Genomic DNA, 10,507 nt, shown 5'->3' with positions numbered 1-10,507 from the left:
AATTTGATCGATGCTATCGCGCAACGCATCCTCTACCATATCCCTATAAGGATTGTCAGAGGGCATTGCCATTTCCTCTTCCTCAACGGGGAATTTCTCTCCGTGACACAACCAATCATAATAGTTGTCACAAAAACCCTTTAGACCAAGGTGTTTTCGTACTTCTTATTCAAATAAATACTTCTTATTTTTGCACTTACTACATCGCCACCTAATTTCTTTAATTCTAATGAATTCGTCTTGTTGCTTAACATAATAAATATTGATAAATTGTATTACAACGAAATTAAAACTAATTTGAGAGTATTAAGAAGTAATTAAGAAATGATTAAGGATGGATTAAGATATGATCGAGGATTGATGCTAATCTATGTAGTAAAAAAGGGTATTTATACTAAAGATTAGGTACAAATATCAGGGATACAAAGGGCTTAAATGACTATTAAGACCCAAAGAAAAGTTGAGGAAATGCTCCTCTCTAAGGAAATGAGCGGATCCCCTTGCTATTCTTGCCACGATCCGCCCGTCCTGTGCTGTGGCACGGGCTCTTCTGTCTTGTGATCCGCTCGGATCCAGAGGAAGACGCTCGGCTCCTTGAGCTGCAAGCCGCTCGTCTTGGGCACAAGACGCCCGGATCTTGGTGTTGTGAGATGCCCGAATCGTGCCTGATTTGCTCGGATTACTGGGCAAACTGCTTCTCTTCTTTTCCTCCTTAACAATCCGCAAGGATCATATCGGGGATGCAAGGATCCTTTTATCATTGCCCATTTCAATTTATTATCTACTTAGGCCTCTAGTATTGGTCTTCTCTTTGATGCTTGGTCATTAGATGCGATCAATTTAGCTCCATTTTGCCTTGTAAATGCAAGGTTAGCAATCCTTTCCTACGAAGGAGACAAAACCTCAAAGAATATGCTAAATGGGAAACTAAAGATAGTAAATGACCCAATTATGCGCTATAAAGCATGGGAACGAGGTTAATTTGGGGACTAAATGTGCTTAAATATGAGTCACATCAAACATCCCCAAACTGAACCTTTACTTGTCCCGAGTAAACAGGTGACTAAAACTAGGACCCTTATTTAAATTAACCCACTAATATAGCCGATATGAGACAATTAGCGGGTCTCACTCCGTCCCTTCAACTCACAACAAGAAACCATGAGGTAGGATGCAAGGCAATGTGGGGCTTGCCAAAATGGTGATACATCCAAGCATTAAGCACACAAAAGCAAGTAATGGATGCATCTACAAAAATGAATAGCCACTTTCCTCATCTAAGTGGCGGAAATTATCTGCAAGGGAAACATCTAAGGGTAGACACTCCATTATAGATATGGTTTCTTCAAGCTACTAATCCTAGGAGGATACCAATAATCCACCTCCAAGTTGTGTCAAGCTAGGGTACCTTTGTCCTCAATCGTTAAATGCTTTCGTCAAGAGTAGATTCCTTATGGTGTTAGAAACACTGGAGGATCGCGGAATTTCCCTTCTTGTCTAGACAAGAAGAAGGGTCGTCCCTTCTCTACCATGCATAAAAGTGGGTTCAATGGATAAAGGGATCAATGTGTTTTGAGTTTAATATGGGAGTTTGCTTTTGATGTTGTTATTCCCCCCAATTTCTTATGGCATTTGATATTTGAGAATAATTTCTTTTTGCTATTTCTTTGGTGCTTGGCATTTGATGCTTGACAATTTCAACTTTTTGCATTTTTTGAACATTTTCAAAGTCACGCTAATTTATAAGGAGGGTGCTTATATTTGAAGCATAGGAGTCTATTTTTTCTCCTCTTTTCTTTGATGCATTTGGCAAACTTTTTGTTTTTTCATTTCAATTCTTGAACTCAAATTTGAACAATTTTTGTGCCGATTCCCTTTTTGTTGACAAAATGTGGTAGAATGTGGAAGATGGTTGCATGGCTTCAAAGGTCACCTTGGAATAAATGGTAGCCAAGGAGTTATCACACCACAAGGTACTCTTGACTAGGCCTTAATCCATGGGTCAAAGGATACTAGCATGACACATCCTAGGGTGTTTTAGAAGCATTCTAGTGAGCAAAGTCTCAAGAAGAAAAAGTATCTAGAAGGGCCTTATATACACTTGTTAAGTTTACCAAATAGATGTTTTCACAATTTTTTTCTAAAATGCAACTATATGCCATGATGCAACTAATATTTATACAACCTAATGCATATGCTTCTACCAACTAGTATGTCATATAAGCTAAATGCAACTCCTACAATCACATTGGTTTATACCGCATCAATCAAAATAAAGCCACATAGTCATTAACATAAAGAAGAAAAAAGAGATTGGAAAGATCATACCATGCGGTCTTCATGATCCCCATGCCTCGGATGTGGCGTAGTCGATTAATGTGAAAGAAGGATAAACAAACAAACAAATATATATATACAAAATATACAATTCTACACTATAAAGGAATGAACATGTTTTTGGTTTTTCAATTTTTTTAGTTTTTATGGTTTTTGTTTTTGTGAAATAGAAAGAACATATTTTTGTATTTTTCAAAAAAATTCGATTTTTATAATTTTTGTTTTAAAAGTCGTTAGAATTTCCCATCCCCACACTAGTATGAGCATTGTCCTCAATGGCCAATACGATAGGAAATTATGCAAGCTAATATGAGAATGCATGATTTCTACACTAATATGCAAACTACATGACATATACATAAGTGATGCATTCTAAACCACACTATATATGCATGAATTTATTGGTTGGAGAGCTAATTTAGATGAACTCCCAATGCTTGTGCTTGAACTTCCCCAAACCAAGAAGACACTATTTCTAGTGTAAAAATGGGGGGAGTTCATGCACAAAAATGCAACGCATGAAACTAATTTGTCATTTTGGTTTTTCAAAAGTGGGAATAAAATAAGACACCTCAATGGAACCGAGGTGTGAGTCCTTTGAGTGTTGATAGGACTCAAAACCAATAATCAAGATTAAAAATTTGAAATAAGAGACATAAACAAAGCTAAGGGGAGGTGTAGGAAACTCACAATGGATTGTGGCATCCTCCAAAAGCTTGTCAAACCTCAATTGTCGTTTATTGCGACATCCTCATCACTATCATCGTCATCATCATCTTCCTCATTATCATCATCATCTACCTCCATGGACCCGGAGGCTTCACCATCTTCATCATCACTTGAACTTTGCACTTCTTCCTCTTCTTCCTCATGGCAAGAGTCACTACCTTCCCCGTCATCAACAACAATATCCTTCCCCTTAGCAACTTTACTATCCATGTTGGCATCTCTAGGAGCATTCGGGAAGAATACCTCCCTATCCGCCAAACTAGGAAAAGGACATGTAGGATCAAGGAGTCCTTGCCTACCTAGATGAAGGAGGGGCGAATATTGAGCTTGGTAGGCATTGACCCGATCTTCATAAGCGTGCTTATACATATGTTGCAATAATTGAGTCAAGTAGTCTTTACCTACCACAATATTTGCGCCACTTGGTGTGAATTCTTGGTAGGTGATTGGATAAGGTGGATTCACAATAGAGGAGGAGGAGGGCTTGGCATGTGATTCCCTATGTTGCTTCATAATCATCTCGGCTTCAACGGAGACGGGGAGTAGGTAGCTTGGACTTCGGACATTGATGCGGCATATCTTGCTCGGCAAGATGAAGGACTTAGCTTCTTTAGTGAGGCACTCAAACTTGTTGTCAAGATTATCATTCTTGACCCAATGGAACTTGTTGATTATAGTGGCCATATCAAGAAGGTTGTCACCCTTAACCGGTTTGTATGTCTTGTCTTTGTTGAAATCCGGGTTAAAGTGTTTGGCTAACCATGTTACTAAGCCTCCGTTGACAATAAAGGTCGCCCCATCTCTACCATTATCAACTTCAAGCCACTGATCAATTAAGAGTTGAAGTATGTTGTATTCCTTGGTGAACTTTTTGTTGATATTCATGGTGGATTCTAGGTAGACAAAGTCGAGCTCGGTAAAGTGATTGGTGCCTTTTCTTTCGATTAAAGTGTTGCCCACAAACTTATGCCACACTCTTATGCCCGGATGGTGGACATAAAGAACATGACACTCATGGAAGGACTCAAATTTTCTCTCGGTGATTGCTTTCCATAGAGGTGCGGGATCATATTTCAAGGGCTTTTTCTCATAATGAGAGTGTTCTACAAGACCAAACACTTTGCCAAACTCTTCCAAAGTCATCTCTTTACTCTTGTTTTCTAGACGGAATTCAATAATTTTTTTGACCCAATACCTTAGTCACCTTCAAAGAGCTTACAAACTCCATGGTATGGGAAGGCTAAGTCAATTCTTGCATTTCGAAGAGGGTTTCCAACTTCATAGACTCGAAAAATTCTTAGTCCTCTCAAGAACACCCAACTTGTCTAAGGCATCATGGCATATGAATTTGGTAGGCAAAATAGTCTTCCTAGTAAGGGATACATATGCTTTCCTATGAGAATCGTTTATGAAATTTACCTCTGGATAATCTTGCAATTGTTCAATGACCGGAGTAGGAGTAGCTTCCACCATAGGAGTAGCGATTTCTTGACTTTCCACCCTTGATTGATGCACTACCATAGCCTTTGAGGCAAAAAGTTCTTGTTGCCTTTTGGATAGATTGGAGGTTGTGGGTGCCTTGCTTCCACCTTTTGTTCTTGCCATGTTTTTCTCCTTGTCAAAACTGTATCAACAAACCAATGCTTTGCTTGAATGCTTCTAGTCTCCTCAAGCTTCAATTAATCCCTAATCGATTTTAGGATTTTCGAAATTGCCTTGAAACCCTAGAAAATTGATTCAATTTTTGAGGATTTTGATGTTTGGATGGTCTTTTGTTGATGAAGTAGTAGTTTGATTGTGACTTGAGGAAGTTTAGGCAATTGCTATCCCCATACTATATCAAACACTACACATCAAAACACATTAAAATCCCTCCCTCACTTTCTCTCATAATGAAAATCTTGATCAAAGTATGAAATTGCAAATCCAAAATTGACAAAAATGCAATATAAGAAGTAAAATGCAAGTTAAGGGTTAGAATATTTAAAAATGGTTGCTTAGGGAGGACTCCACCAAACTCTCACTCTTGAATGAGATAATATCAAGGGGGCATAGCCAAGGTGTTGTTGATGTTGCTCAACACCTTGTAGAAGTAGTCGAAGGTTTGTTCATTTTCATTGTAAAGATCGTCAATAGACCTTTGCACATTGTGTTCTTCATGATGGTGACCCATGCCAAAGTGTTGATAAGGATCAACAAAGCCTTGGTCTAAGGTCATAGCATTGCCAATGTAGGGATTGACCAATCCTTCGAATTCGTCATCCGATAGACCACACACTTTACTAGCTTGCTCCTCAATGGTATCATGAGTTGATGAAAACAACTCCTCTTTCTTGTTGTCATGGCCAATGAGGCCTTCTTCTTTGCTTGTCATGGTTGGTGATTAGCTATTCAAGCTCTCATTGTTGAGGACTTTCCTTGCTCTTTGGGTAGAGCATCTTGAAGGTTATCCACTTTCTTCTTCCATATGGGTGGTGATTCTTTACCCATAGCTTAATCTTTGCTTTGAGATGTCAACCTCTTCCTATCACTTTCTCGGCTATAGTGATCAATCTTGAAACATGGCTCATGTAATCGGGGAGCTCTCATTGTCTTGTCAAAATTAAAAGTGATTGTCTCATCTCCCACTTCAAGTGTGAGCTCTCCATGTTTCATATCAATCACCGCTCCCACGGTATGCAATAAAGGTCTCCTAGAATGATAGGAATGTTGGAATGCTCCTCCATGTCTACAATGACAAAGTATACCGGGATGAAGAATTTGACAATTCTCACGGGCACATCTTCCCATATCCCTAGAGGTATCTTTGTTGATCGATCTGCCATTTGAAGCGTAATGTTGGTGCATTTGAGTTCTCCCATTCCTAGCCTCTTGCACGCCGAGTATGGCATAACACTTACACTTGCTCCAAGGTCACATAATGCTTTGTTGTAGTGTTGCCAATGGTGCATGGAATAGAGAAACTTCCCGGATCTTTGTGTTTTGGAGGGGAACTTCCTTGTAGAATAACACTACTCACTTTGGTAGAGGCAATAGTCTCTAGCTTTCGGATGGACTTCTTCTTGGTAAGAATATCTTTCATGTATTTTGCATAGGCCGGAACATGATTGATCAATTCCTTGAATGGGATTGAGACTTCTAAGTTCTTCATAATTTCCATAAACTTTCCAAGTTGTTCATCAAACTTAGGCTTAGCTTGATGACTTGGGAATGGAAGTCTAATCACAATATGCTCTTTCTCTTTAACCTTCTCTTCATTCTTCTTCTTTGAAACTTCATTAGTGGTGGGTTCTTCTTCTTTTTTAGAGTTCTCAACTCTTTGCTTGTCACTAGCATCCACAATATCTTCATCAATTGGCCTCCTTAGCCCCTCATATCTTGTACCACTCCTCAAATGGATGGCATTCATCGTTTCATGTTTTGGGGGATTACCTTGAGGTGGTAATTGTCCCTTTTATCTTTGAGAGTTAGAAGATGTTAATTGGGTCATTTGAGTTTCTAGCATCTTTGTGTGGGCTAGTATGTTGTTGATGGTGATGTCTTTTGCTTGGCTATCTTTTTGCATTTGGGTGAAAAATTCTTGTTGATTCTTTTGCATTTGGAGGACTACTTTTTGAACATCAAAGCCTTGGTCATTTGTTTGATTGTATGAAGGTTGATTTTGATAACTTTGGCTTTGGTTGTAAAAGGGTCTTTGAGCTGAATTTCTCATTGGAGGTGGGGTGTATGTTGGTTGGGTGTTTTGAACATTTTGGCTCTTGTATGAAAGATTGGGATGGAATTTGGTATTCTCATTATAGTAGTTGGAATAAGGGGTACCACTCTTGTATGCTTGGAAAGCATTCACTTGTTCACTTGTTCCCTTACATTCACTTTGCTCATGTCCCAAAGTTCCACAACTCTCACATACTTCACTTGGAATTGAGGATGATGCCACCATAACATTAACATGATGTTTGGGTGATTTGGAAGCTTCATCAAGCTTAGTCATGGCCTTCTCAAACTTCAAATTGATGGTGTCAATGTGAGCACTTTGTTGAGCACCCAATTGTGTGATGGAATCTACCTCATGCTTCCCTCCTCTAGTAGCCTTTCGAGGTCTACTATATTGTGAATTATGAACTGCCATCTCTTCGATTTTGGCCCATGTTTGATTGTCATCAACCTCGGTAAACATCCCATTTGATCCTATATTGAGGATATTGCGGGAATCTTCATATAGACCGTTCCAAAATTGTTGCACAAGGAGCCACTCACTAAGCCCATGGTGTGAACAAGAATGACAAGTGTCCTTAAATCTCTCCCATGCGTCATAAAATGATTCTTCATCCCTTTGCTTGAACCCGGTGATTTGGGCTCTCAACATATTGGTCTTCTCCGGAGGATAGAATTTCTTATAGAAAGCAAGTGCTAGCTTCTTCTATGAATCAATACCAAGGGTAGCCTTGTCTAGGCTTTTTAACCATTGCTTTGCGGTACCAATCAAAGAAAAGGAAATAATACCCATCGGATTTGGTCTTGAGTAACTCTGATTTGAGAAATCGGATCACAATAGTCACAAAAAGTCTCCATATGTGAATGAGGGTCTTCACTAGGCATCCCTCCAAATTGACTTCTCTCAACTAATTGTATGAATTCGGATTTGGCAATGAAATTACCGGTTAGATGTTGTGGTGTAGGAGTACGATTTGGTAGGTTCTCCTCGGTTGGTACGGAATGTGATGAAAATTTAGGCATTGTGGGTTGATTTTGTGGTGGGGTTTTTATTGGGTTATCCTCTCCTTCTCTTGCAAAAGGGTTAGTGAACTCAATGTTATTTGGTTGAATGTCCACAATCTCACCAATACCTACAAATCTTGAAGTACCTCTAGCAACTCTTCTATTGTTGGTTAAGGTCCTTTCAATTTTGAAATCATAGGTAATGGATTACCTTGTGATCTCCTAGTCATGCAAAATATCAAATAAGTTGAAAACAGTTAGAACAACCTTGAGGAATTTTATTTCCCCAAGGTAAAGAAAGACACAACTAAAAACAATTAATGAAAATCAAATTAATTTAACACCGTCCCCGGCAACGGCGCCATTTTTGGTTGGGTTTAAACTCGTCGTCAAAAGCTACCAACCAAAACAATATTTATAACTTCACAAACTACTCTTAGCAAAGAGGCAAGTAAAGGTCGGATCCCAAGGGACGGGTATTGATGTAGGATTCTCAATTGCAAATGGTTGTGTCTTAGGGTGTCACAATTTGGGTTGAGATAGGAGATACACTAAACTAATCAATAAGATAAAAGTAAAGTAATGAAAACAAGCAAGGTGATTAAAAGGAGATGTTAACAATTGATTAAAAGCACTAGGGTTTCATGGTTTCATATGGGATTCATGGGAGTTGATCATGTTGGAATATGTGTCCTCCGACAATAATGCGATCACAACTGTCGATCATGATGATCACATGTTTAAATCTCATTTTAAGAATACACGTGGGAAGTAATATTTTACTGTCAACTGGTCCACACATATCGGTAATGATTGGCTGACTAGAGTTTGACATTACTGTTGTGCGACGGTGGTGACCAGTTGATCCCCTTAGGTCATACCTAAAGGGTAACACTCTTAATTGTTTATTTAATTGATCGTATGTCGATACGAGTTAATTAAATTGCTTAAAATTGACGGATGATTTTAGAAGTAATATTTACGTGTCTTATTGTAATTTGATTATAATAAGATACGGTCTAAGTAATCGAATTGTATAATTACTTAGATGAAATTATTGTTTACGGAAACAATCGAAACAGAATGAATAAATTGTTATAAATACAGAATGTTGTAGTTTATAATTCGGAAACACTTTTTCGGTACAAGTAATTATGAATTACTAGGTTATTTTTATAAGTGACATATTTCATTTTTAATTGTTAAAAATACATTTTATATTTATAAGATGTCATGCAATATGTCACATGTGACATATTGACAAAATCACAAATAAAATGGACTCATCCATTTTATGTGTGTACCGAAATGGACGAGGTCTTTTAGAGTTTTTTATTGTGTTGTATAATAAGTGGAAAAATACAATAATAATAACCTAGACCTAGCCTTGCATGCATAGCATTATCTTGGGAAGAAAAGGAGAGCATGCATTGGACATTTCCCCTCCCCCATGTCCCGTTTTTCCCATAAGAAAGAGCCAAGAGTTTTGCTTAATTTTTACTCTTACACTACAATATTTGCTAGTGTAACATTTATTCTAAAATATCATAAAAACTTATAGATATATAAGAGAGAAAAATACTCCAATTCTCCCCCTCTCTTGGCCGAATAAACAAGAGAACAAATAACAAGTTTTGGGTCAATTTTTAGTAAAGATTATTATTATTCTAGATCAAGAAATATTAATCTATTAAGAGGTTATCTTGGGTATAAGTCTTTGGGAGGGATTCTAAGCTTGAATCCTTCTTCATCCAATATTAGGAAGCTCAAGAACAAGTAAGAAGGAGATCTTACTTGTGCCCAAAATCCGAAACTATCATAGTAAGGATTGATGATTTCTTCTCTACTTCTATTTATGTTTGCATGCATAAGATTTGTAATATTTTTATGACTAAATAATTTCTCACATATATGAATATGTAAATTAATTAGATTAATTATTCTTTCAAGTGGTATCAGAGCGCCTTAGGTTGTTTGCATGCAAATCGGTTTATTGTTTTTCCGAGTTAATCTAATTAACAAACAAAACTTATAAATTTGTGTTTATTATGACATATCATGGAATTTATTTGCATGTTAAAGTTTCTGGTCCTAAAATGTATTTAGGATATTTTGGTTTATTTATGGATTTTTATTGTTCATTTTATATAATAATGGCATTAAAATGTGATTTTTATGATAAAAAATTTTAGACTAAAAATAGCTAAACTTCGATTTTTTTCAGTGATTTTTGGATATGTTTTCACATATATTATCTACTGATGGCCTGTAAATGTTCATAATAAAATGAGTTGTTATGCTCGAAATATGGATTTTTCAAGTTAAAATCGTATTTAAATGGAAAATAGGTTAATATGAGTTATATTTCGAATCTGGTCATGGAAATTTAGTATATTGTCGCATGCAATTTTACAAGATGTGTGTAAAATATTTTACTATAATGAAGTCTTTATGCATGATTTATGATTTTTTGATGAAAAATCACATAAATAGTGACTTTAATTAGTAAAAATGCTAAAACATACTTCATGACTAAAGAAAAACGTCACATATTGCATTTTATCATATATTTCAGATCTAAATGTGAAAAGTTGATAAAAATAATTTTTCTCATATTTTTATGGTGATAATTGTTAAAATCGATAAACCGCAACATTGTTTTTCTCGATAAATTTTCGAAATTTTTAAACTAAGTTTTTGAACATTATGAGTGTCATGGTAT

At 36.8% G+C, this 10,507-nt stretch overlaps 1 non-coding gene across 1 annotated transcript; it reads left to right on the top strand.

Annotated features, from left to right (window-relative positions):
* The first annotated feature begins 7,325 nt into the window (after positions 1-7,325).
* LOC141609756 (small nucleolar RNA R71) lies at positions 7,326-7,432 on the top strand. Its single transcript, XR_012527670.1, has one exon. It is a non-coding gene; the product is annotated as a small nucleolar RNA R71 (small nucleolar RNA).
* The last annotated feature ends 3,075 nt before the right edge of the window (positions 7,433-10,507 follow it).

The sequence above is a fragment of the Silene latifolia genome, chromosome 10 (assembly GCF_048544455.1).
Source record: "Silene latifolia isolate original U9 population chromosome 10, ASM4854445v1, whole genome shotgun sequence".
Classification (NCBI taxonomy): Eukaryota; Viridiplantae; Streptophyta; class Magnoliopsida; order Caryophyllales; family Caryophyllaceae; genus Silene; species Silene latifolia.
The sequence above is the reverse complement of the archived record's forward strand: the minus strand, read 5'-3'. Positions and strand labels throughout refer to the sequence as shown.